The sequence below is a fragment of the Micropterus dolomieu genome, linkage group LG05, assembly GCF_021292245.1.
Source record: "Micropterus dolomieu isolate WLL.071019.BEF.003 ecotype Adirondacks linkage group LG05, ASM2129224v1, whole genome shotgun sequence".
NCBI classification, from domain to species: domain Eukaryota; kingdom Metazoa; phylum Chordata; class Actinopteri; order Centrarchiformes; family Centrarchidae; genus Micropterus; species Micropterus dolomieu.
Window position 1 is genome coordinate 28038443 of NC_060154.1, and position 24375 is coordinate 28062817.

Below are 24375 nucleotides of genomic sequence, written 5' to 3' on the forward strand. Positions count from 1 at the left end.
CAGTTCCTTTGACCTCATGATTCTCATTTGCTCTGACATGCACTGTGAGCTGTAAGGTCTTATATAGACAGGTGTGTGGCTTTCCTAATCAAGTCCAATCAGTATAATCAAACACAGCTGGACTCAAATGAAGGTGTAGAACCATCTCAAGGATGATCAGAAGAAATAGACAGCACCTGAGTTAAATATGAGTGTCACGGCAAAGGGTCTGAATACTTATGACCATGTGATATTTCAGTTTTTCTTTTTTAATAAATTTGCAAAAATTTCTACATTTCTGTTTTTTTCTGTCAAGATGGGGTGCTGAGTGTACATTACTGAGAAATAAAATTAACTTTTTTGATTTTTGGAAAATGGCTGCAATGAAACAAAGAGTGAAAAATTTAAAGGGGTCTGAATACTTTCCGTACCCACTGTATATCTAAAACACATTTTTAACAGCAATTTTTAAACTTTGTATTGTAAACTAACAACTATTGTAAGGCATACCACAGTATGCTAACATGCTCACAATGACAATGCACTAAGCACAGCGGAAATTGATGAGAAGGTCATTTGTTTTGCAGTAATTTGGTCATAAAGAAAAGTAATGGACAAATTAAAGATTTTCCATTCAATAGTTGTTGAGATATATCAGTCCAGACAAAAGTGGTGGACAGACTAAGAGACTGACATTGCCTTCTCCAGAGCCACTTTGCTAGCAAGGCTAACAGGGTTTACTCTCAGTACTCTATTTCTATTTCATCATTGTAAAAATGACTGGACGTATTCCTAATATTTCACCGCAATACACTGCAATAATCTAAATTAGAACAAAGACTTAATTCATGCAGTCTGCTTTAAAAAAAAAAAAAAAAAAGGAATTCAGGCCCATTACCTAATCTTCTTCACAATCTTCACTTCCTAAAAACTTTTTTAGCCTGTGAGAATACATTTGGAAATTATCTGTCATAAATTAACAGGTCCTAAAAACAGGAAAACACTGGCAATGGTAACCATAGCCACCATGCAGCACAAGGGTCAAGATCAAAGATGAAAATCAATTAAGATAATAGCAGAAGAATTCTGTTTTTGCCTCCCCCATTTGGTGACCTGTTCCAAATCCAACAGTGCTGCGTAATGCAGGATTACATTTACTTTACATCTGCCCTGGTCTACCTATGATGTACTGACCATCTTAGCCTACAAAAAAACAGTACAATACAGAGTTGTATGGTGTAAATATTCGCTACCACTATCTTGTCAAGAGCAGGTGATCTCAGACTCAGTTTCTTCAGGTGAACTTGTTATTCTGTATGTTGTTCTTTTAAAATAACAATATTTGTATTAATACCCAATATGTTTGATGTGCAATGATACACAGTTCCTGTTTGAATGTCATTCCAAACGAACACTGGATTGGTGTGAAGTGGAAAATGATGTATGTGCCTTTTAGAAATGTACACTACGCTACTGCTTTATCATTTTCATTCCTCTTCTAAGATGATCGGATAACACGCATTCAGTCTTTCAGTACAGCAAATAGCAATAAGCAAACAAATCAGTAATTACCAGAAATGATCAGGTAAATTACTTGAAGATTGCTTCCTTAGCTTTATTTATTGCATGTTACTGTGATAATGTGATGTTAGTGATGCATTTGAACTTAATGAGCTGAGACAATGGTAAATTAGCAGCTAGTAAATTGATACATTGCTGTTCTTTTCACTGATTTTCCCTATGGGACGCTGCTGCTGATGGGCCCATACTGAGCGTTTTTTTCTGCCTCTCAGGTCTTTGTGTCACTTCTTTGCAAAACAAATGGAAGCAGATTTTTCAATGTGGGCTAAGCTTACTATATTATATTATAATGTGGGGACAGTTTGGCCAGTGGTTCCCAACATTTTTAGCTTGTACAATAATAAAATGAAGCAATGTCTGTTTGTCACACATTACTACCAGATCCACATGTGAATGGATTATGCCCAGGTCAAACAGAGTGGTTTTTGTTCCACTTTTATTTAGTAATGTGGTATACATTTTTGGCGAATCAGTCTTCTAAGACTTTTATTTTAGTTCACTTAATTGTGGTCAGTTTAAAAGCAGTTGTTGATTTTTTGAAAATTAGACAAACATCAAAAAAAGGTGGAAATAATTTTGTTTATCATGGCATGTTTTGTTCTGCTTTCCTATCTTATTAATCACCTCGCCACCCTTCAGATTTATTTTGCAACCCCCTGAGGGGGTCCCGACTCTCAAGCTGGGAACCAATGGCAAAGGCAATTGCATATTATATTTCTGATTATATGTCTGTCACTGAGCCGTCAATGACAATTTGAAATAGTCTGCAAGTCTGACAATATAAGTACAACTCAAACTGAAATTCTGAACAAAGCACCTAATTGTTGGCATATTTTTTAAATGGAAGGTGTAGTTCAACATGGGTTACATTTACGAATTAGTCAGACCAGCTGTCACTCAAGTCCTCTTCATCTGTGGCTAATATTCTAGTCCTCAGTCATCTTAAGGTGTTCATTCTACCATGTGACAGCTTCTGTAGGTGAGTGGGCCCCACTCTAAAAGCCCATCCAGACATAGATGCGTGGCACTGGTGACCTTTAATTTCATTCAGACTGTGTACAAATGACTTCAGCATAGCCCACTTAGGAAAAAAAGCCTGTGAAAGAAAGTCTTTGCAAGATTGTAGCTACTCTGGGTTTCGGCACACTGGCATTATCTACTCCCTGGCTTTAATGACTTCCCGCCGAGAGGAGCCACGGTGAGAGCCTTGGCAGTCAGACTAAGAATAGCATTAGACACAAGGTTATCTGGGCATTACACTCACTGTAACATGCAATTAACTCTACTCCTCCATTTTCATTACACAATTATTCATTAATGTCAATTTAATTTTATGCATTGTTCTACATGACCAAAGCCTGATTACGGGGCCCTTGCACTCCAATATCCCAAGTTAACTGGTGCCAGCCTCACTTGCAGGCCGACTAATTGCAATTTAGCCCTAGACAGCACCTCCCTCTTTAGGCTGTCCTTAATGGAGCAACTGATTCACAGACAGGTAACGATTGGAAAGACAAAGTGCTTCTCTCTCTGAATGGAAAACAAATGCACTGCTGCTAAGCTGTTTTCTTTGTGATAGCACTAAGGTCTGCCCTTTGTATTCAGAGAGGGACAAGAGGTAATATGTTTCCTTAAATCCTATTTGTCTTCCAATTCTATCTCCATATAGAAATAAGAAGACCCTATTAAATCACACAAGAATGTCTATACAGCGGGGAGCAATGGAATTTAGTTTATGGACAGATAACAATTTGCATTTGCCATGTCAAGATAAAAGTACCATATGTATGTTTTCCATTATGAACTAGCCAACAATATTCTAAAATGGCCTGAAGATATGTATTCTCTGTTTGGACTGTAGGTGTCTTACGTATTCAGTAAAAAAAGCGTGTGTGCAAAAATATGTCAAGAAGAACGGTCAAAACTGAAGATTGTGACATGCCTTACAAATTGCCACTTTCAAAGCAAAGTCAAATAAAGATGGAGGAAACTTACACAGACCAAAGGAATCCAATCTGATGTTGAGTTGACTGTTTTTCTCCCTTACAGGTCTACTCTCATGCCTCATGTCTCTGTTACTCAGAACTAGTGATAGTGAGCCAGTTACAACCAGCCCAAATCCTTATCCTTTATGAATACAAAGAGCTAAGAGAGCTAACACTTTGTGTGTTGCTATGCTGTACTGGTGTACAGGCAGGAAGTTTCTGTCATTTTGCTAAATGTGACAAAGTTTAGCCCAATTGTTCCTTGATAAATCAGAAGTGGTGTGTGGTTTCCTCAAATTTTAATCGTATCTTTTTGTGTTAGAGGAGTGTGCATATCTCAGTAATCTTTGGTGGTAGTCTGATTAAGGAAACTGATTAGGGAGGCTGGGTGGCTGCCTATTCATCAGCAACACTGGTTTGTATAAATGTATGAGTGTTCGAGTTGCTATCAATTAAGTGTTAGTAGTAGTAACAGAAGGTAGCTAAGTCTGGTTTGCCAGCAAGTTGCATCTTCAGTCGATCTTTATGCAGTCAGCCACAGTAGCTTTTTCAGGTAGAAACTTTCTGTGTTTACTTGCAGTCAGACTCAGCGACAGGCTTTTGAGATGATTTATGTAGAATTTGAGTTATTTGGGCAGCTATAGGAGGCTCACGGTGCTTGCCCACACTGTTTTGTCATGTTTCCCGAATCTTTACAACAAAGGTGGCAAGCAGGCCATAATTATGAGAAAAAGATCCAGATTGAAAAATACCATCACTTTTCTTTAAATCTGCTTCCTGCAGTTGGCCCAGTGTTGCCTAATGTTGCTTATTTGGGTTTAAAGGGTTAACTGGCCAGCAGAGTTTCCCTGGAGAACACCATTCTTAGGGGACCCGTTCCTGATCTGGGAGACGTTCTCATAGAGCTTCTTGAACAAGTTGTAGAGGTCTTGTTGAACCATGGTTCGTCTGGCCCCATACTGAGGGACCTGACCGGTGGCTAGCTATGGATTGTTCATAACAATAACCATACGTCAATACAAAGGGCTTGTAAATGTAAATGGTACCAGTAAAACTTGACTGTGTAGTTGTGTTATTACACTGGGCAGCAGGGACGGCTGCTAACAAGGCCTGGTAAACTAAAAAGCCTAATTAGTCTTTGTTTAAAAGGCCTGAGGAGGACTCTGTCCACAACAATTTCAACTACACTGTAGTAGAGCCTGACAGATATTGTTTTTTTGAGACCAATACCAATTTTGGAAGGGAAAAATTCTGATTACTGATATGGTGGCCAATAAAGTAAATGTATGAGCTGGAATGAAAATAGACCTTTTCTATGTGGATAGTGCACCAATATGACTATGCAAAGGTACTCACAGCTGCTTTCTTAAACAAATAACTTTATTAAAGAATATTTCAGTGAAATATTGATTCACTTTATACATTTTTTTAATGTTACAGTTAGCAGTAGTTATGCAGTTTCTGTGAAAAAAGTTATAAAAATTGTGTGTTTTTGTATAGCCATCAGTGACAAGAGCAAGCACGCTAGAGACTTCCACTGGCTGACTTTCCCCCACCATCAAAAACATGTTAGTTCTTCAGTCAGTGCCATTGACCAGACACTGATCAAGATCTGGTGGTGGTCCCTGGGTGCTGCACAGCGGCTGCCCACTGCTCCCTTGGGATGGATTAAATGCAGAAAATGAATTTCGCAACATATATGTGTATGTAACAATAAAGTACCTTTTACTTTACTCCAAAAAAATTTATTCCAGTTTAGCCCTCCACCTACTTGGGGATAAAATGATTAAATCGTGCAGCTCTTCTAGACTTTCTAAATGTTATCGGACAAAATAAAACAACTTGTGATTGTGAAGTGAGTGAAATTAGTCATTTCGCGGGGGTTGTGGTTGAAATTATCTGCTTGAAAACAGAATATAAGTCTATGGGGAAAAGGCTTTTGGGTCAAGTGTTCATCATATGACAGACCTGGGAGATGTAACTCCACGGTTTGGCCACTATGCCAAATTGGCTTCAAAGCATGATGCACTTTCTGGCGGCTTGTTACACTGGCTACTCCAGTGGAACCCCAGAATAAAAACACAGAGCTAGAAATTAGCATCATAGATACCCTTTAAGATTTTTTTTTACTGTGGACTAAAATATTGGACGGAGGGAAGGAAATCCCTTGAGCTGCATTGGTAGAGTGGCTAAAAAAAGTCTACGACTGACCTTTCAGTTCCATCCATCTGATGGTAATTAGGTGCTGCAATCCCAGTGTTTATGAAGGTATTAACACAACAACTGTTTGGGCTTTTCCTCCCATCCGCTCCCGTCCTCTGTAATGTCTTTCATTGCAAGCAGTAGTGTTTTGTGCGATAACCAAAACCATATTTAAGCAAATTGTTTCACACTATTCTGTCAGGAAATTTGCCTCATGGAATAATGGTAAAAAATTATAAGCCACAAGGGACTTTTTTTTTAACACACCTGACATGGAACACATGATTAAAGAGTGCAAATTTGGGGGTCACCCCAGGCCAATTGGACCTGTCTTTCATGCACTGATTCACATCAAAGAGTCTCAGGCAAGACTCCTTAAGGCATACAGTATGTGATCAAAGCACTCTCCTCTTTGTAAATTCTATTTTATCCTTGTTGTTCATATTATGTTTCAGCGTAACCATACAAATCGCATGCATAATTGGAAGGGTAAAAGACATTTTAATTCTTCCAGAACCATATTTCATGCACAAAACAAGAAATTGTGATGTAAGATAATGATTAATGTACTTCTTTGTTGATTGACCATTGAAAAGACTACTCTTTTATTCTTCTGTTCAGCAGACTTTGTAAGCAGTAGGGCAGCAATTATTGTTCATTTTCAGACTGAGAATAATTAAGGCCTTCAAAAGAAAATTAGATAATAAGCATATAAAATATGAAAGGAAAGAAACAGCCAACTAGAGTCTTCTCTCACAATAAAAGAAGATGTGATTAGCATGACCAAAGGTTTGCAACATTTTGTCTGAATATAATAGATATAATTACTTTCGTGTTGAATTGAATTCACTTCATAACAATATGTCAGAATGAGGTGAAATATGTCTGGATAAAAAGTGTGATTTTGTTTTCTTCTATATCTTCTAGTAGGGAATGTAAATCATGTTGCAGTCTGTTGTTATTGTTATTGTTATTTATAACCATAGAAATTTCTATTTAAAAGCATGATACTTACATTCATATATAGTTCGTTGCTTTTGCATCAACATACATACACATTGTTAGAGAAAAAATGACTTGGGTCCTGCAAAATAATTCAACATGTATGATGTGTATAATGGTTTCTGAGCTTCTGAGCTAATCAACAGGAGTGCTCTTCATGAGGTTTGACAAATTTGCCTCTTCCCCCATACTTCTCATTATACTGAATTCTTCTCATACTAACATGTGGCACCATTTAATTTAATTGTAACACTTCAGATCCGTTCTGTGTTTGGAAAAGAGCCGAAATAATGTATGTTAATTGCTCAACTACTTTTTAAAATATTTGCCCTCCTCAAGTACTGTTTTGGGTTGGTCAAGAATTGTTGCAGAACTACTTATAATGCAGCTACAATGTGTGCAATGTTCTGCCACTTCCTAAGATCTGACTGACTACAATGGCTGTTAAAAATATCATCTCAGTTCATCCTGGGCTTGGCACACTACATTGTATGAAATAATATATCCAGACACATCTGATCTGTCACACTCATGGGGCAATAATACTTTTAGTCAGTAATAACATAGTTACATCCAACTATAACAAACAATAGTAAGAAAAACGCGCACTGGACATGAAATGTATAAGAAAAGCTGCTTGATATTAAAGGTAGCCCTTAACAATCAGGTCAGAAAAAATCCTGAGGAGTTATCAAAGAATGAGTTCGGAATAAATCAGGAACTAACTTCTAATTAATCGCTAAAAGTCTGATTCAAGAACGATTTTAGAAAGTTACTTGAGAACAAACAGCTGCATTCTGTGATAAAGCAATAGTTAGACATTTTGAAAAATGTGCTTTTTGCTTTCTTGACGAGAGTTAGACAAGTGGGTCAACATATCTATCCGTTCAATATGAAGCTGAAGCCAGGAAACGGTTAAATTAGCTTAGCATAAAGACTGGAAACTGGTGAAAACAGATACCCTTGCTCCGTCCAAATGTAACAAAATCGACCTAACATTAGCTCTAACCAATTCTAGTTCATGTTATATCTCATTTTGTTTATCCAAACCAAAACCAAAGTGTAAAAGGCAAAAAAAAGAAGAAAAAGAAAGATTATATTCAGAGCAGATATAAATAATTATTCACATCCATATGTCTTATTAGTTTGTTTAATTAGGGCATCCTATGACAGGGTATCCCATTGGTTTTACCATTTGTTGTTAATTATTTCCACAAAAGATTCACCTGGAGCCCTCACACAACAGCAACGATACCAAGTTTGGACACTACAGTCACATGACAGGTGGCATAGGGCATTACTTTGCGTCATGCTGTTTTTGATTTTACAGCCCCATCTTTGTGTACTGCAGAGGCATGCCTTTCAAAAAGTAATAAAAGTTTGGATGATATGGTGATTTAAATTGGTCACTCAATTGGTAATTATGGGCTACTATTATGCAGGCACAACAGCAAAAATAAAACAAGCTAACGTTACTGTAAGGCAGTTGCATTTTATGTCCGCAAAGTCCACAAACAACAACAGTTTTGTCCCCGATTTTTCCGTCTATGGTGTTGAATCTAAAGCACGTTCTTTTCAGATGGTTTGGTGATTGAAAAGCTGGCATGACTCGTTAAAGGTTCAGTGTGTAATATTCATGTAGGATTTATTAACAGAAATGCAATATAATATCTATAACTATGTGTTCAGTGGTGTATAAAGACCTTACATAATGAATCATTATGTTTTTATTACCTTAGAATAAGACATTTATATCTACATAACCGCGGGCACCCCCTTCTATGGAGCTCGCTGTATTGTGTGGTAATGTTTCTACAAAAGCCGACAACGGACAAACAGCGCTACAGAGCGCATTTCGTCATCACAGCGTTCTTCTTCTGCTTGTATAATTCTGGCAGTGTAGACGCCCGTCACTACATTAAATGCGTCCGTAGAAGAAGAAGAGGAAATAATAATAATAATAATTATAAACAGTCTCTGAGTAGTCCTCTGGCTTATTAGAAGTAAGAAGAGAAGTGACATTTAGACAGATGAACGAGCACGCCTGTTATTTAGCAGGAGAGCCGACAGCCTGTGGATCTTTATACCATGAAGCCAGAGGAGTCGGGACAGATGCAAACAGATGACGGCAAAAAATCAAGGACATAATCGGTGTGGATTTTCCCAGATGGAAGGCTTTGATGGGCTTTGAAGTTGTCTGTTTTCTGCTGGACAGGTAATTAACTTTGTTTGTCAGACTTTAGCAATGCAAATGAAAACTGTTGTTTGATAGCTTTATCTCAAAGCTGGCCATAATCACAGAGAGCCGTGGCGTGTCTCCCCTGTCAGTCTTTTATCTTGTTGGTTAATTTCATGTAGCCTTGTTGTTCTCCAGCACTGTGGTTTGGCTTTTCCGGTTACATTAGCGAGACAATCAGCTGATCAGTAATTGGCAATAAAACTAACGTTAGCTTACAGCATGGAAGCAATCAGCCAGCTAAACTTTTACTACTCTGGTAGAAAAAACATGTAGTTGGAATAATTTCATGTAGTTACTCTCCAGCCCTGTGCTTTGGCTTGTGGTGTAAAACATGTAGTTGGATTAATTTCATGTAGTAACTCTTCTCTCTGTTTTGGCTTTGTTGGTTACTTTGTGAGACAATCAGCTGATCACTAATTGGCAATAAAACGGTAACAGCATGGAAGCTCAGATCAGCAGCTAAACTTCTGTTGAATACTGCCCCGGTGGAACATAAGATGACCGTGTGCCTATCAAGTGACCAATAATGAATACTTTGTTTTGTTTTGTTTAAATGTCATTAAAAACGTTGCACCGTTTTACCACAATCTGAAATCATGGCAGTCGCAACTCTCACCACTAGATGCCACTAAAACGTAGACACTTTAACTTTCTTAATTTATTGGGTTTGCACATAGAACAGAGCTCTATGGCACAGTGGAATAAGCCGCAGTTTATCAGGCTTTAAGTTTCTCTAAATGGAACTTAAATAATATAAAACTGGCGTTGTCCTTTAACGTTATTGCCAACTACTGTAACAATTAACATTTTACAATAGGCCTTTTTCACAGCAGACATTTTGACGTACTTATCTTGACATAGTACACAATGCACAGGTGTTACTTAGGAAATTAGCGATGGCTCTGTTCTATTCAAGTGTCCCAGTAAGCCATGACATCGAACCAGCATAGACAATACCCAGACCCGGAAACTGAAGCAGCTAGATGGAATAAAGCCATCGTTCATTTTATGATTTACACCCATGCTTTTCCTACTTTGACATGTCAAAATGTCTGCCATGAAAAACGCCTATGTAACCTCCGAGATATCTAATGCAATGTGATTCCATTAGTAAATAACAGTTTTTACCCTTTATCCCAGATGTTAATAGACAATACAAGGGTTCAAGTCATGTGACTCCTTTGTTGTTCGAGTTAAAAAGAAAAATGCACACCAATATTTTGTACAGTATGGGGCTATGCTGGTGTAGCAGAACCTACAGATTAGTGATAACTTAGCAGAGCTAAGCTTTCATCATGACTGCAAATGTTGATTTAGATTAGTGATAAAAAAATATATATAAACAGTTATCAATCTGTCTGCTCTCTATTCACTTCATTCTGTTGACAGTTGTTGTGACATGGTCCTGGTTGATTGGTGGGGACTGATGAACAGCTTTGTGCATCCCCCAATTTCTAATTTCTTTTTGTCTTTTAATTAAAACCCAGTTATCTTCACCTCTGGCTGTATTGTGCAGCAGTATAACGAAAATGCAGCCTAGGGGTAAGAGCACTCCTCATAAGACTATAATTGTCAAGATGAAACTCTCCTAAACAAGCTTCAGCTAAATACATTTTCAAACATGAATAGAGCATTCCCTTGTACAGGGAATACATGCATCCAATATTTTATCATTGTTATATTATTAATCCAAACTATTAAATAATAAATGTCACTGTAAGTATCTTGTAGAATGAGACAATTTTCCAAGTTCAAGTGTGTATGAAACTAAATGACAAAATCCAGGGCAACACTAAATATATTTTCATGTCAAACTGAAAATCAGTGAAGATTTGGTGCTTTTTTAAAAACTTAATTGGTGGTATTTACATAGTATATAAATAAATATAGCAATATAACATTTTAGAGCTGCAACGTTCTTGCAGTACACAGCAGAGTGATTTTCTGGGTAATCAAGACAATAGGATAATTACATCTAGAAGAAAACATGCAGCACTTAAAATGCAGTACTAACATTAGACAACTACAATTAAAGGACATATGGGGGAAACAGTATAAGCGCGGTAGGCCCTGGATGTTAATGGGAGACTGAACTCTCTCTGTACTCAGTTCTTCATGTGAAGTGTTGAGATTGGTCCTCTGATTGTCCACTGAGAATTGTTTACATTTCTTCAAAAGCTCCATTTTGTTTCCCCTGACAAGGTGGAATAAGTGACTTGGCCATGATGGATGGAGGCACCTGTCCTAATGGTGGCTCAAACTGTGCCCACTAGTGCACAGTACATTGATAAATTGACAACAGTTGGGACATGCTCTACTAGCAGGGAGAATGAGGCTACTAGGACATCCGACTGCTCACCACGATTCCATGTCAGTGTTATGGAACCTCACAATGTGGAAGTCCCCAAACAGCTGCAAAAGAGGAATGAGTGCTCGGAGGGGTATTTGACGATTAATGTTTGAGCTTTGTCTTTGCCAAAGAACAGAGATGACACCTGCTGTAAAAGTTTTAAAGGTCTACAAATCTGCTACGCGAGTTAAAATTCGTACAAGAAAACCAAACAAAAAATTGTATGGGTTTCCTTAAAAATATAGTGTGGAAGATATGGCCAGATTTTTTTTTTTTTTTAAACATTCAAAGAATGAACTAACATGATCAGCAGAATGTGAAGAAGTAACAGTTGACATTATGTCAAAGATGTATTGTGCTGCAGAGATATCTACTGAAGTTAGCATCCTCCTTCATGAACTAATTGCCTTATTAACTCATTGTAAAACACACTTCATTCAAACTCGACAGAAACAAAATGAAGCTCACCAGAAACAAGTGTTAGTCTTTTCTATGTTCTAATAATCACCAACTCTGGTTCCTGCCTGAACCCTCCCTGTCTTCGCCATTTCAGTCTTGGAACTGGCTTCCTGTCTGTCAAAGAACTGATTTTAAAATAGTGCTGTTGGTTTATAAAGCACTGAATGGTTTATTTCTGATTTTTTGCTATACTATGAACCATCCAGACCTTTCAGGGCGTCTGGGGCAGGTCTGCTTTCTGTTCCCACAGTCAAAACTAAACATTCAGTTTTTATGCACCATCTGGTATCTGGAACAAACTCCCAGAAAACTGCAGGTACTGTATGTTGAAACTCTTGGTTCTTTTAAATCAAGGCTGAAGTCTTTTGTTTTTGCCGCTGTCTTTTATTGAATCAAATTTGAGGCTTTTGATTAATATCTTACATGCACTATAACTTTTACTGTCCTGTTTTACTTTGTTTTTATTTTCTATTTAACAATTTTAATTATATTTAAATGTCTTTCTATTTCCGTAAGTTGCTTTTATGTTTCACATAAAGCACTTTGAATTGCCTTGTTGAGAAAGGTGCTATACAAATAAACTTGTCTTGTACTTTTTCATTTGTCTTTTTGGTGATTTGACAAACATCTGTTACATTTAAAGATATTAGACTGAGTTTAATGTGAAAGGTGTTGCACGTATTGACAAACCCACAGAGTATTATCCCCCAACTTTGTAGTTCCTCTCAGCTATTCGAGCTTTTCAGTTTTTTCCAGCTCATTTTTGTTTTTCCGGCCTGCAACTTTACTGTTCTCTCTCACCACTCTAATAAAACCCATTTCCAGCTGCAGCAGGTCACTGTTTAATGCAAAACTGCTCTGATAAACCCACTGTAAACTATCTGCCCAGCACCAAACCACAAGTCAAAAAAAAGACGTCTGGATGTGTAAATAGGCAACATGTTCTCCACAACAACTTTATGAGGTGATAAGTCATTGTTGTGTTTACAGCTTGTTTTAGTACACCAAATTATCCCAAAAATAATCAACCAAAAAAAAATTATGTATTGCTACTTCTTTGCTGTACTTATTTGGGTGAGAACAGTCTCTAGATTATAGATTCAGGCCTCTTCATGGATTGAGACATCATCATGCATAAAATAAAAGCTGTTTCCATACAGAAATTAAATCCCACAAATAATGACTATACAAATTGCAAATGGTTGTTTTAAAAAGCTCCAGATACTTATGTAATCTGTCTTGCCGACTGTCCCTCAAACAACTCATACAGTTTATAATGAGCGTCAGTTCAGCTTACCTCAAATGAGACGCATAAAGCTTCCCTTGGCATCCTCCCTGCTGTCTGTGTTGCCTTAGTGTGATATGGGGTCCATAACAATCAGCACCACCCTAATTAGGGGTCCAAGCCCAAGGGGGCTGGGGGCCACGCACGCAAGGCAGTCGTACTGCAGCTTACACCATAAGTTATGCAAGTTAATTTCACAGGAGAGGTATAGACTGCTGCAAACACCTCAGACACAAATAATGACACATGCCCACCAGCAAGTGGCACAATAATCAAGGTAAGCGCATTTTGAAAATAACTCCCACCACATATTACTTCGAATATTCAAAAATCTTATATACACATGTTCCCTGAATTGAGCTGCATCTCGTAATATATATATTTCGCCTATAATTGTTCTTCATGAAATTGCAAAATGTGCTACATTTACTATTTTGAACTCCTCCTAGCTGGTGATTAGTAATCCAAAAAATGCGGAGGTTATAAACAAACAACTTCTTGTAGGTTACGGTCAAAACAGGAAGTAATGGCATATCTCGATTAACACGAAACTCGGGTCAGTACTTTCGTACGCCTTGCTAAGGCAAAATTTGGCACCGATCGCCCACTAGGTGGTGCGTTTCTTGCAAAGTTATGAAATAAGCCAAACCTACTTTTTAAAACTCCTCCTAGTCAGAACCTAAATCTTTTCCAGTCTCTCTACCTGTGACTTGCAATGAGCCTGTGGGACTGCAGGTCTGACTTGCATTGCCTCGGTGGGCCACCAGAAGGTTGGCTAGGACCCCATTAATACCTGCTTGCAGGTCTAGTTATTTTTGGCACTCGAAACTTGCTCTGAAGGAGAAAAGACCAATTTGAGGCCTTTAAAATGCCTTAACCTTCTTTTAAAGAGCCAATTAGCCAGCATATCTACCCACGAAGCCCAACATTACACCATTTCTGTCACATCTTTGGAGAGAAACCTATTTTACACAATTAATGAGGATACTTTACAGCTAGCGTTTCAAAGCCCTAGCTCTATTGTTGTCTGTGCAAGTTTGTCTTTCAAAATCTCCTGCATGTGTGTCAGCACGTATACTCTACCTGACAACACAGACCCAGTTTTAAAGTGTGTTAAATTAAATCAGAACATGGACTTAAAACTTTGAACACATATTCATGCTCAGGTTTCTACCCATACCTTCTTCTGTGGCAGGTCATGTCGCGCTGAGGAGAAGTCGGTAAATGAGACATGTCAATTGCCCATCAACCCTCATATTGATAATCTGCTAATTTAAATGAAGTTAATTGGAGAGCCTGTCCCTAAAATTATCTCACATCTGCAATAGTTTACTTACTTACTCTGGTGATTAGTCAAACTCCTCAGGCCTTATGAGATCAAATCCAGATGTTGCTGTTTGTTGACAGCTATGAGGCCTTAATAGAAAAACACATGTATATATCTAAGTAACAAACTAAAAAAATATCCCTTGCATATTGGTACATGTAATTCCTGCTGAATTCCTATAGACTAAGTTTTTTATACTGTATCACAGAAAAATCACATTTGGAGGTAAAGCCTGTCTTCACCACAAGTGACTCATGATTCTTAGTCATTTGTCTCATGGACATAAATGTCATTAATGCTCTTGTTTCAATTAAAGCTGTTGTTTCTTGGCTCTGTGCAGGCATGCGTTCAGCCTTGTCACACATGCGTCACTGCAACATGCTGCGTCTTCGAACACTTCAGTTAATACACACTGCATAGTTTTCTACCTTTTTATAATACAAGTTTTGTTTTGTTTTTTCTATTTATAATTTAACAAGCTGTGATCTTAAATAACTGGGAGCAGAAATTTTATACTGAAATGTCTTATTAAATACTTAAATACTGGAAAGGCCTCATCCTTCCATTACTTTCTCCAAATGTTTTGACTTTCAGCGTCTGTGTTTTCACTTTAAAGACATATTTGTTCCCAAAACAAATCCTCTCACAGCACCAGCGTGGCAGTAAGTATCTCTTCTCCTCCTCCACGAAGCTCAAGAGAGTGCCATCAAAACTCCATGGAAACTAATTTCACATATGATCTCTGCTATACCAGTCATACCATGTATATGTCTGTAGAAGAACTTTGAGAAATATCATTTTCAGTTGGTCTCCAACAGATGGGATTCAAAATAAAAGGTGTTACCTCTACTATTACCTCTTCAGTTTTTTGCTTTGCTGAAAAAGTGATAAATGGAGATCTGGGTGACAGTTACTACGTTACAGAGACCTGCCCCATCAAGCACCCGGATCAGGTGGTCCATGTTCCAAAACGTCAGCACAAGACCCAAGATGAGAGGAGGTGGACTCTGTGATTTACATCGATGATTCTTGGTGCTCAAATGCAGTCGAGATGGACTCTGCTTCCCAAATTTCAGACTGTTTATTGTGAAGATGAAACTTTCATATTATCATCTGGTTGCTGCTGTTTACATTCACCCCAGATGCAAATTCAAAAAATGCACCATGGAATTTTTGGGGTGTATACGTGTCTGTATATTTGTATATAAATAACTGTATATACTGTTTTATTGTATTTTATTTTATACATTACCATATTTTAATATAGGCCTACACTTAACTATATGTTGTGTGTGTAGCATGAAGGAACTACAAATTTCATTTCGTCATGCAGCCCTGTGCTGTATTAACAAACAACCTTGTACCTTGTCCCATTCCCTGGGGTGATTTGATAACTGTACTGTGTTACTAAGTAAAGTAAGCTCAGTAACATATAGTACAGCTGAACATTTTAAATGGAAATGGCAGCACGGCCACATCAGAAAGTGCAAGAGCATAATTCCTTGAGAAATAGGCGATGCTAGAAGCGATGTACTGAGCACTCACAGGGCTAGTTGGTGGACTACTGTTTGCATGTTAATGTTAATATCCTAGCTAGCTGGGAGCATGCTATTGCTAACTGTCAGCTAATGGCAACAGCTAATTTCTGTGTGTATATTTTATCATTTCTGTGTTCATCAATCGAAAAATCCTGTAATTTAATCTACATGTAAAGCACATTGGTCAACATTTGTTGTTTTTAAATTTGCTCCATAAAAAAACTGACTTGACTTCTTTGCCCTGTGCGAGGGAATCTACTGATCAATTGAAATAAACTGATTTTGCGAAATTTCGCTGTTTTAAATGCTGGTGTGACCGGGCCAGCATACTACTCATTTTAACTGTTGTCGCTTTTCATTGTGAGTTTTTTTTTTTTTTCACTTTTGTATACTGTTTATTAGATAATGAAGTAGTAAACCTTCAATGGCACATGCACAATATGTACTGGTTTTCAAGTGTCATAACAATTTTACATCCATGTGCACCTTAAACAACTGTTTTCCCCTGTGATATAATTATGGTATTTACCAAAGCTTTTTCAGCTTATGTGAGTGACTCAGATCATTGAAAGGCTGGGGCAAGGAAAATAAAAGTATAATAATTATAATTTGTGGCCGCACATTTCATGTGTGGGAAATCAAGACAAAGAAATAGACAGAGAGGGGTGCATTTTGAGGAGGAGGTGTGCGTGCAATGTCACACATTTCAGAATTCACCCCCTCGGAGCATAAAATCATGTATAGGCTTATAAGCAGTTTGCTTTGCTTCTACTTGACTTTTGTCATTTTTGTGATGTTGTCATCAGCTTAGCCTAGATGTTGGGAATTATTGGAAACCTGTGGCAAGCTTTAAAGTAGCACTAATTTATCCTCTGAGCTTATCATACCTTTCACGTTTGTAAAGCCACATAACCTACATGATTATTCAGCGTGTCAAACTCTTTCAGCTTTAGCAATAAAACAGAAAATGCAAAAGTAAAGTATCTGACTTTAAAACTTAAACTAAAAAAAAAGAGAGAAACAGCATATCCATGAGTGCAGTGTCCCAGCTTGGTAAACTTGCACTGAATCAATCAAACAAACCAAGAGTAGAGGCGATTGCCTATCTCACTGATAGCTGCAGGGCAAAAGTTGAGTAGCACAGGGCCAAGCAAAAACAAAATCTAAAGGCTGATCTATTTTCTTGTTTGGAAGTAATATGAGTTCCTACATACCTTCTTGTGATTTAAATCAAGGTCATTAACTGTGATGTGTTGGAGGATGCAGAAATTGGGACATTAATCCTGAGGAAATAGTTATCTGCCTGAGGAGGTGTGATCAGAATGCAATGGGACTGGATAGTAGTGGATGAAAAATGTGACAACAAGTCTATGTCACCAGACATTATCTTCCAATTTGTCCAACTTTTGGCAATAACTTCTGAACTATTCAAGATGTCACTGAGAGAGGAAAATCTAGGACCGTACCTCTTGTCCCCATGAGCCTCATTTTCTTAGCTATTTATTGTGCATTGCTGAAATTCTTCTGTTCTAGTCCTACTTCTCAAGAGAAAAGACATATCTACAACAGGCTTTACTTGCATTTGTATAAGAGCAATGGTAGTATCACAGAAGTATGAAAGTCTTGACAGGCTTATTTAATAGAGGTCAGTGTTTCTAATTTTGCTTGTTTTATTATATATCATATATTAGTAAGAAATGTCTGTGTTTTCTGATCTGCTTCCATTTTAATTTGTTGATGTTGTTTGCTGTGAAAGCAAACTCAAAACGTTCTCTATGTTTCCTGTTTCATTATGTATGTAATTCACTATGTACATTTCCACAGCACAAATTCCATTAGTACAACAGTAGAATCATGTAAAACCTTTGGTAATGTCAATATTGGTCAATGGGTCTCACTGACTATTGGATTGATTGCTTTGAAATTTGGTACAAACACTGATGATGCCCAGATGATGAACTATAATAACTTTGATCCCTTGATCTTCCATCTAGCATCATCATGAGGTCAAAATTTCAGTGTCTCCACTATTGGACATAGTTAAGATGCTGTCAAAGAAACGCAACGCTTTCTTCACTGATGTTTCACATCAAAAGCCAATAGTTGATTAGAAGCAATTGAAATTACAGTATTTCTGAGTATTACATGTTTCTGTTGTAGTGATGGAAATAGGGCTTGGTCACACCAGCACTTAAAACAGTGAAATAGGATTTTTAGATAGTTATGAGATAGGAGAGAGTCAGTAGTACAAATGCATTTATCAAATATGTGTGTGCATAACAACAGATCACATGCCGTTGGCTTTTTCCTCCCTTTTCAATAACTATTTATTGAATGAAATGATATACAATCCTGAAAGCACACATGCTGTAGGATACTTTTTTATTTCAAGACAAGATCAAAACTGCACATTAGGAATTGAATCAAAATGTGATCAGTCAAATTAAATCCATGTTCTCTTTCATCAACCATTAATCCTTTGTTCCCTGTGTTGACCAACACACAGCCTTTTTTTTTGTTTTTGCTGTATTATAAGAAGAGCACCTTGTATTTTCTGAAACGGTCCATCTTACTTACATTTTATTGACTTTACATTTCCTACCGGTGAATTCTGCAATGTACGTTACAAAACCAGATTAGATCTGTGTGCATAAATGGGATTTCTTTCTACATCAAACTGAAATTGTGACCAAAGGAGATTAGTTAAGCTAAACCCAATCTAATTTCAGCTTTGCTCTCCAATTTGCATATTCTGTACCTATAAGATAGGATGATTCACCTTTTACGCTTTTACAGATGGGATCATCAAGGATCAACTGATGCATCAACGTATTTTGATTTTCCTTTTTTTCCGGCATTAAGTAGCTTTTGATAAAGTCTTAATTTCCTTACTACATCATTATTAGCGTTTGATACCAATGTGCCATCTGGCAAATGTTAAAGCACAAGCAGATAAGAATTCATAATGAATATGGTTGACTCTATGACAGATTGTAATAAAAGAGAGGGGCTGTGACAATTATCGCAGAGACAGAGCGTGAGGGCATTTGACAATGTGGCAGGCCTGCACTCGCTAATTGCAAAGCTGCTCCTACATTTCCACTATCTCACCGACCATCAGAATTCCTTTATGTGCAATCACATCTTTTTTTCATGTTTCCACTCATAAAATCCCACTCTCCCGCGTAAGTCAAATTGTGTATTTAAATGGATTTTATTTAGCAGTTAAATTGAGATTAGTGATATATAACAGAAGACCTATAACACTTTCCCACCTACACATGGTGAGAATGCATCCAAGTTGTTCTATTTCGCAGCCGTGTCAACTCCTCCCCAGCACCACCTGTCATCAGGATATTTTGCAGCAATATGAGAGGAAACACTTTGGAGATTGTGTGAGCTGTGTGCTTTCATCAGTGTCCCTTAATTAAATCTACCTTTCCCCAGGCTCCCCCGTGATCTCTGCAAATAAAATACAGAGTAAACACACCTAATTAAAGAAGTTAAAACACAACCCAACCAGGTTCTGCCTCAATGTCAGTGGCTGGCATATCTGCAGAGGCACTGCAATGCACTGTAATTCCTCCCTGGCTCACAGTCAGTGCAGGCTAAAATCATGTGTCATTAGTAAATTACACAGGTGCCAGACTGAGTTATCATCTTGAGTATGAAAAGCTTCATAATAACCTAAGGAGGTGCTTCTAAAACGGTCCTATCTTTTAAGCTAAATGAACACGCCACACTGATATGAGATTATCCAGCTTTAGAGCAGACACTGTTGCCCCGAGGCCTGCAGCCAGTTTATGAAGCACTATTTTCCCCTAATCTTTTTCAACCTCAACAAGCACGAGCACAGTGCAGAAGGAAGAAAAGAAGAGAGAAAAATGTGTTGTATAGTTTTTAAGTTTAAGAAAAACCTTGGAGACTGGACAGCAGTGGTGGGAGGGTTTAACGTTATGAAATTCCAGTGCAGCTAAACAGCTGTGAAAAACCTCATACCCCAATGTCTTATGGAGGGATGGATGTTTAGTGCTTTATTTAAGCAGTTGCATTATAGCAACAATGTAACTGGTTTCCTTCTTATTCAACAACTTCATTATAAAATCATGTTAACAATGTAAAATAAAAAATGGTAGTTGGGGGTTCCGATCTTGCCAGTGCACTAATTTAGTTTAGTTTTTATTAGTTTCAGTGTTATTTTTAATCTTTATGACTCAGCTAGCTGCTTGTTCCTGACTTTCACTGCCATGAGTCCAGAGGAGGGACGTGGACTAAAACTGGTACAGATAAGGAACTGGAAGACAGATTTCATATCCACCCAAAATACTAGGCTTATGTAGGCCCTATGAAATACAGTCACAGGAAAAGGTATGTGAACCCTGTCGCGGTGACAGCCCGGCTGTTGGTGAGTGTCCTGTTTCTCCTTTCCCTCGCATTCTGGTTTCTTCTGTGCCTTCTCTCTCTCTCTCTCTCTGTGTGCTCTCTCCCTCTCTGCTCCAGAGCCCGGCTGGCTACCCACACCTGCACCTTGTTAACCTCCATCCCGCACCTGCCAGCCATCAGCCTCATCATGACCAGTATGTCTACCCCGGCTTTCCACTCCATCCTCGCTCGATCGTCGCAGCTCCTGACTTGGTGTCGCCGCTTCGCTCTGGCTCTTTTTTTGAAATTTCCCTTTGCTTCACGTCCCAGTTACCTACTAACCCTGTCTGTCTGTTTCCTCCTGCCAGGTTCACTCACCCATCTGCCTCCCAGTTCGGCCAGCCGGGCTTGCTCGCCAGCCTCCTCCTCTCGCCGCCTCCACGACGCCCTCCGGCTTCCCCCCTTGCACCCCGCCTGGTCCCCAGTCACCGCGTCCTCTCCTCCCCGTCTGCCAGCCTCCCTCAAACCTCCAGCCTAAGCACCTTCCGCTCCTCCAGCTACTCGGTCCCCCGCGTCCTCATCTGCCTCTCCCCCTCTTTCCATCCGTCCCTCCTCGTCCCCCTTTTTCCTCAATAAACCTCTTTTTCAAACCCTCAGCGTTGCGTTTGGGTCCGTTCTGTCTCCTACCGTTACAGAATGATCGAGCCACTATGGACCCAGCACGCTCCCCTTCTCCTCCCCCCTCCACCGACCCCACTCCGCTGGAAGTCATCCGCGCCGTCGCCTCCCAGGGGGCGGTTCTCGATCAGCACGCGGCCCGGCTCCAGTCGGTGTCCGACGCGCTCTGCTCCCTGGGAGAGGAGGTGCGGCGTCTCAGCGCGCGGCTCCCCGACCCCTGCTCCACACGCCCTCTGTCCCCCTCTCAGTCTCCTCCTTGTTCTCTCTCTCCGCTGACTTTGTCCCGAGCGCCCCAGTAGGCGCGTACTCTCCCCGCGAGTCATCGGTGTCCCATCCTGATAAGTTCTCCGGCGTTCTGGGCGCGACTTTTACGGCTTCTTGGTTCAGTGCGCCCTGGTGTTTAAAAGGCAACCAGTGTCTTTCCAGTCCGACGAGGCTAAGATCTGTTATGTCGCTGGGTTACTCCGCGACCGGGCCCTGGCCTGGTACACAGCCGTCAGTGAGGGTCAGCCCCACGTTCTCTCCTCCTACTCCTCCTTTGTTGAGGAGATGCGGAGAGTCTTCGATCGTCTGGTGCGAGGGAGAGAGGCGCCGGGTCGCCTCCTCTCCCTCCGCCAAGGTGATCGGAGCGTGGCGGAGTACTCGGTGGATTTTCGTATTCTGGCGGCCAACTCGGGCTGGAACAGTGAGGCTCTCCGGTGCGTGTTCCTGGACGGCCTCAATAACTGGATTAAGGACCTGCTGGCCGTTAGGGACACGCCGGAGGGTCTCGACGCCCTGGTCGAGGTGGCCACTGATCTCGACAACCGCCAGTGCTCCCCCCCCCCTCCCTCTCCTACTGTCCTGGGTCCCGAAACACTAAACCAGACGCCCTCTCCCGACTCTATTCCCCCAACACTCCCCAGAACCCCCTGGACACCATTCTGCCTCGCACCTGCCTCGTTGCCTCTGTAGTCTGGGAGGTAGAATCCGCTGTCCGCCGCACCCAGTCCACTGAACCCGCTCCCGGCCTCGAGCCCCCTAACCGCCTCTACGTCCCGTCGAGTGTCCGCTCCCAGGTTCTCCAGAGGGCGCGCGCCTCCATATTCACTTGCCACCCTGGGATGGCCTGCACCCTCTTCCTACTTCTCCAGCGGTTCTGGTGGCCCTCCATGGATAAAGACTGTCGGTCCTTTGTAGCCTTCTGCCGCGCCTTTGGCGCCACCGCCAGCCTCTCTTCAGGTTACCACCCCCAGACCAACGGACAAGCCGAGCGGGTCAACCAAGACCTGGGGGCGGTACTCAGGTGTGTGGCGTACAGGAATCCAGCCTCTTGGAGCTCTCAGATCCCCAGGATCGAATACGCCCATAACTCCCAGGTTTGCGCTGCCACTGGTATGTCCCCCTTCATGGGCTCTCTGGGCTACCAACCCCCCCTGTTCCCGTCCCAGGAAGCAGAAGTGGCGGTCCCCTCAGTATGGGCCAACTTCCGCCGCTGCCGCCGCATCTGCAGGGAGTTCACAGCCGCCCTGCTATACAGACAGACCCGCAGTTGACTTTCATCCTACTGGACAGGTAAGCTAACATTACTACAAAGCATGTAAAATATATTTTGATTTTGTGCTTCAGTTGGCTCAAGTTAGATAGCGTTAGCTCGCCGGCTAACGCAGAGCAGTTGCTAATGTTGTCCTTTGCAAACTTATATCGCTTTCACATTACTTCACCAACTAATGCAACCCATGTTACTTTCCTCTGTACCACTGTTATGTCAAAGTGTCAAAGCCTGCAAGAAAGGAGGTAATGGTAAAAAGCTAATGTGGAGCGATTTGTTTACTATCCCTTAGTGATGCAGCCACGAGCAGCCAGCTAACGCTACAGTAGCTCGGACTCGCTATAAAGTGTGACACAATCTCGTTATAATATTCAGTCCAGCTCACTAACGTTAACAGTTTCATTATCATCCAAAACATGTAGCTGTGCTGAAATTGCTGAGCCTCCGGTGAAAGATACACAGAGAGTAAAGACAGTTACTGAAAGCAGCAGGCGAGCTAACGCTGTAGCACATCGGCTAATTGCAGTGTAACTTTATCATGTAACGAGCATGGATTAGTTCAACATCAAGGTGATAAAAATATTACTGTATTATGTATTACTGTGTTTCCAGGATTTTGTGTGAAGCTGGCTCCCTGCCTGTCTATAGCCGCTCTCACTTTTCCTTTTTTCGGGAGTACTGTGCCAATATGCTGGTGTCTCGCTGCGCTGAATGAAAGGTACGGCGCTGGTGATGATCTGCCTCTGAGACTGGAACGTTGAAGTAACAGAGTCTGAACATGTCTGAGTGAAAAGCCACAGCTTGCATGCTGGTGTTCCTGCGTTTATTTCTGTATGAAAGCGGTTGTTTTTCGGATTCTGCTCGCTCATGAGTCCAAGCGAGCACGCGTACAAGCACACGCCTGGCTGCAATCTTAAAACCGCACTGCTAGTGGCCGCTGGAAACTACATAATGCCCCTTTAAGTGGAGTTGACATTCAACACACATTTGACAATAAAGAATTTTCAAGAGAATACATTATGATATACATATTGGAAATGAAAGATAAGAGCGGCCCTAAACCATGATTCCCCCTCCACCATTCTTCACAGATGGGATGAAGTTTTGATGTTGGTGTGCTGTACCTTTTTATTCTCCACGCATAGGGTTGTGTGTTCCTTCCAAAGAACTCAACTTTGGTTTCACCTGTCCACAGAATACTTTACCAGTAGTGCTGTGGAACATCCAGGTGCTCTTTTGCAATGTCCAGCAGTGTTTTATTTGGACAGCATTGGCTTCCTCTGTGGTGTCCTTCCATAAACTCCATTCTTGTTCAGTGTTTCACATCTTTGCAGGATGGCCACTCCTAGGGGGAGTAGCAACAGTGCTGAACTTTCTCCATTTATAGACAGTTTGTCTTACCATGGACTGATGAACATCAAGGAGTTTAGATATTTCTTACCCTTTCCAGCTTCATGCAACTCAAATATTATTAATCTTATTCTGAGAGCTCTTTTGTTCAAGGCATGGTTCACAGCAGGCAATGCTTCATGAGAACTTAGTGTGTGCTTTTTATAGGGCTCTAACCAACACCTACAATCTTGTCTCATTGATTGGACTCCAGGTTGGCTGATTCTTGACTCCAATTGCTTTTGGAGAAGTCATTAGCCTAGAGGTTCACATACTTTTCCAACCCTGTACTGTGAATATTTCGCGATGTGTTCAATAAAAACATATAATTGTTTGTGTGGTATTGGTTTAAGCAGACTGTGACTAGATCAAGCAGACCAATTTATTCAGAAATCCAGATAAATCCAAAGCGTTCACAGGGGTGTAACGGTGCATGTATTCATACCGGACCGTTTCGGTACAGGACTT

At 40.2% G+C, this 24375-nt stretch overlaps 1 protein-coding gene and 1 long non-coding RNA gene across 4 annotated transcripts in view; both read right to left on the minus strand.

The window, feature by feature from the left end:
• Positions 1–24375, minus strand: part of LOC123971628 — a 161581-nt gene that overhangs the window by 24429 nt on the left and 112777 nt on the right. The gene's annotated exons all lie outside the window — the stretch shown is intronic.
• LOC123971629 lies at positions 5098–15505 on the minus strand. Its single transcript, XR_006825240.1, has 3 exons — positions 15266–15505; positions 14420–14498; positions 5098–5202 (listed from the first exon to the last, which is right to left on the minus strand). It is a non-coding gene; the product is annotated as an uncharacterized LOC123971629 (long non-coding RNA).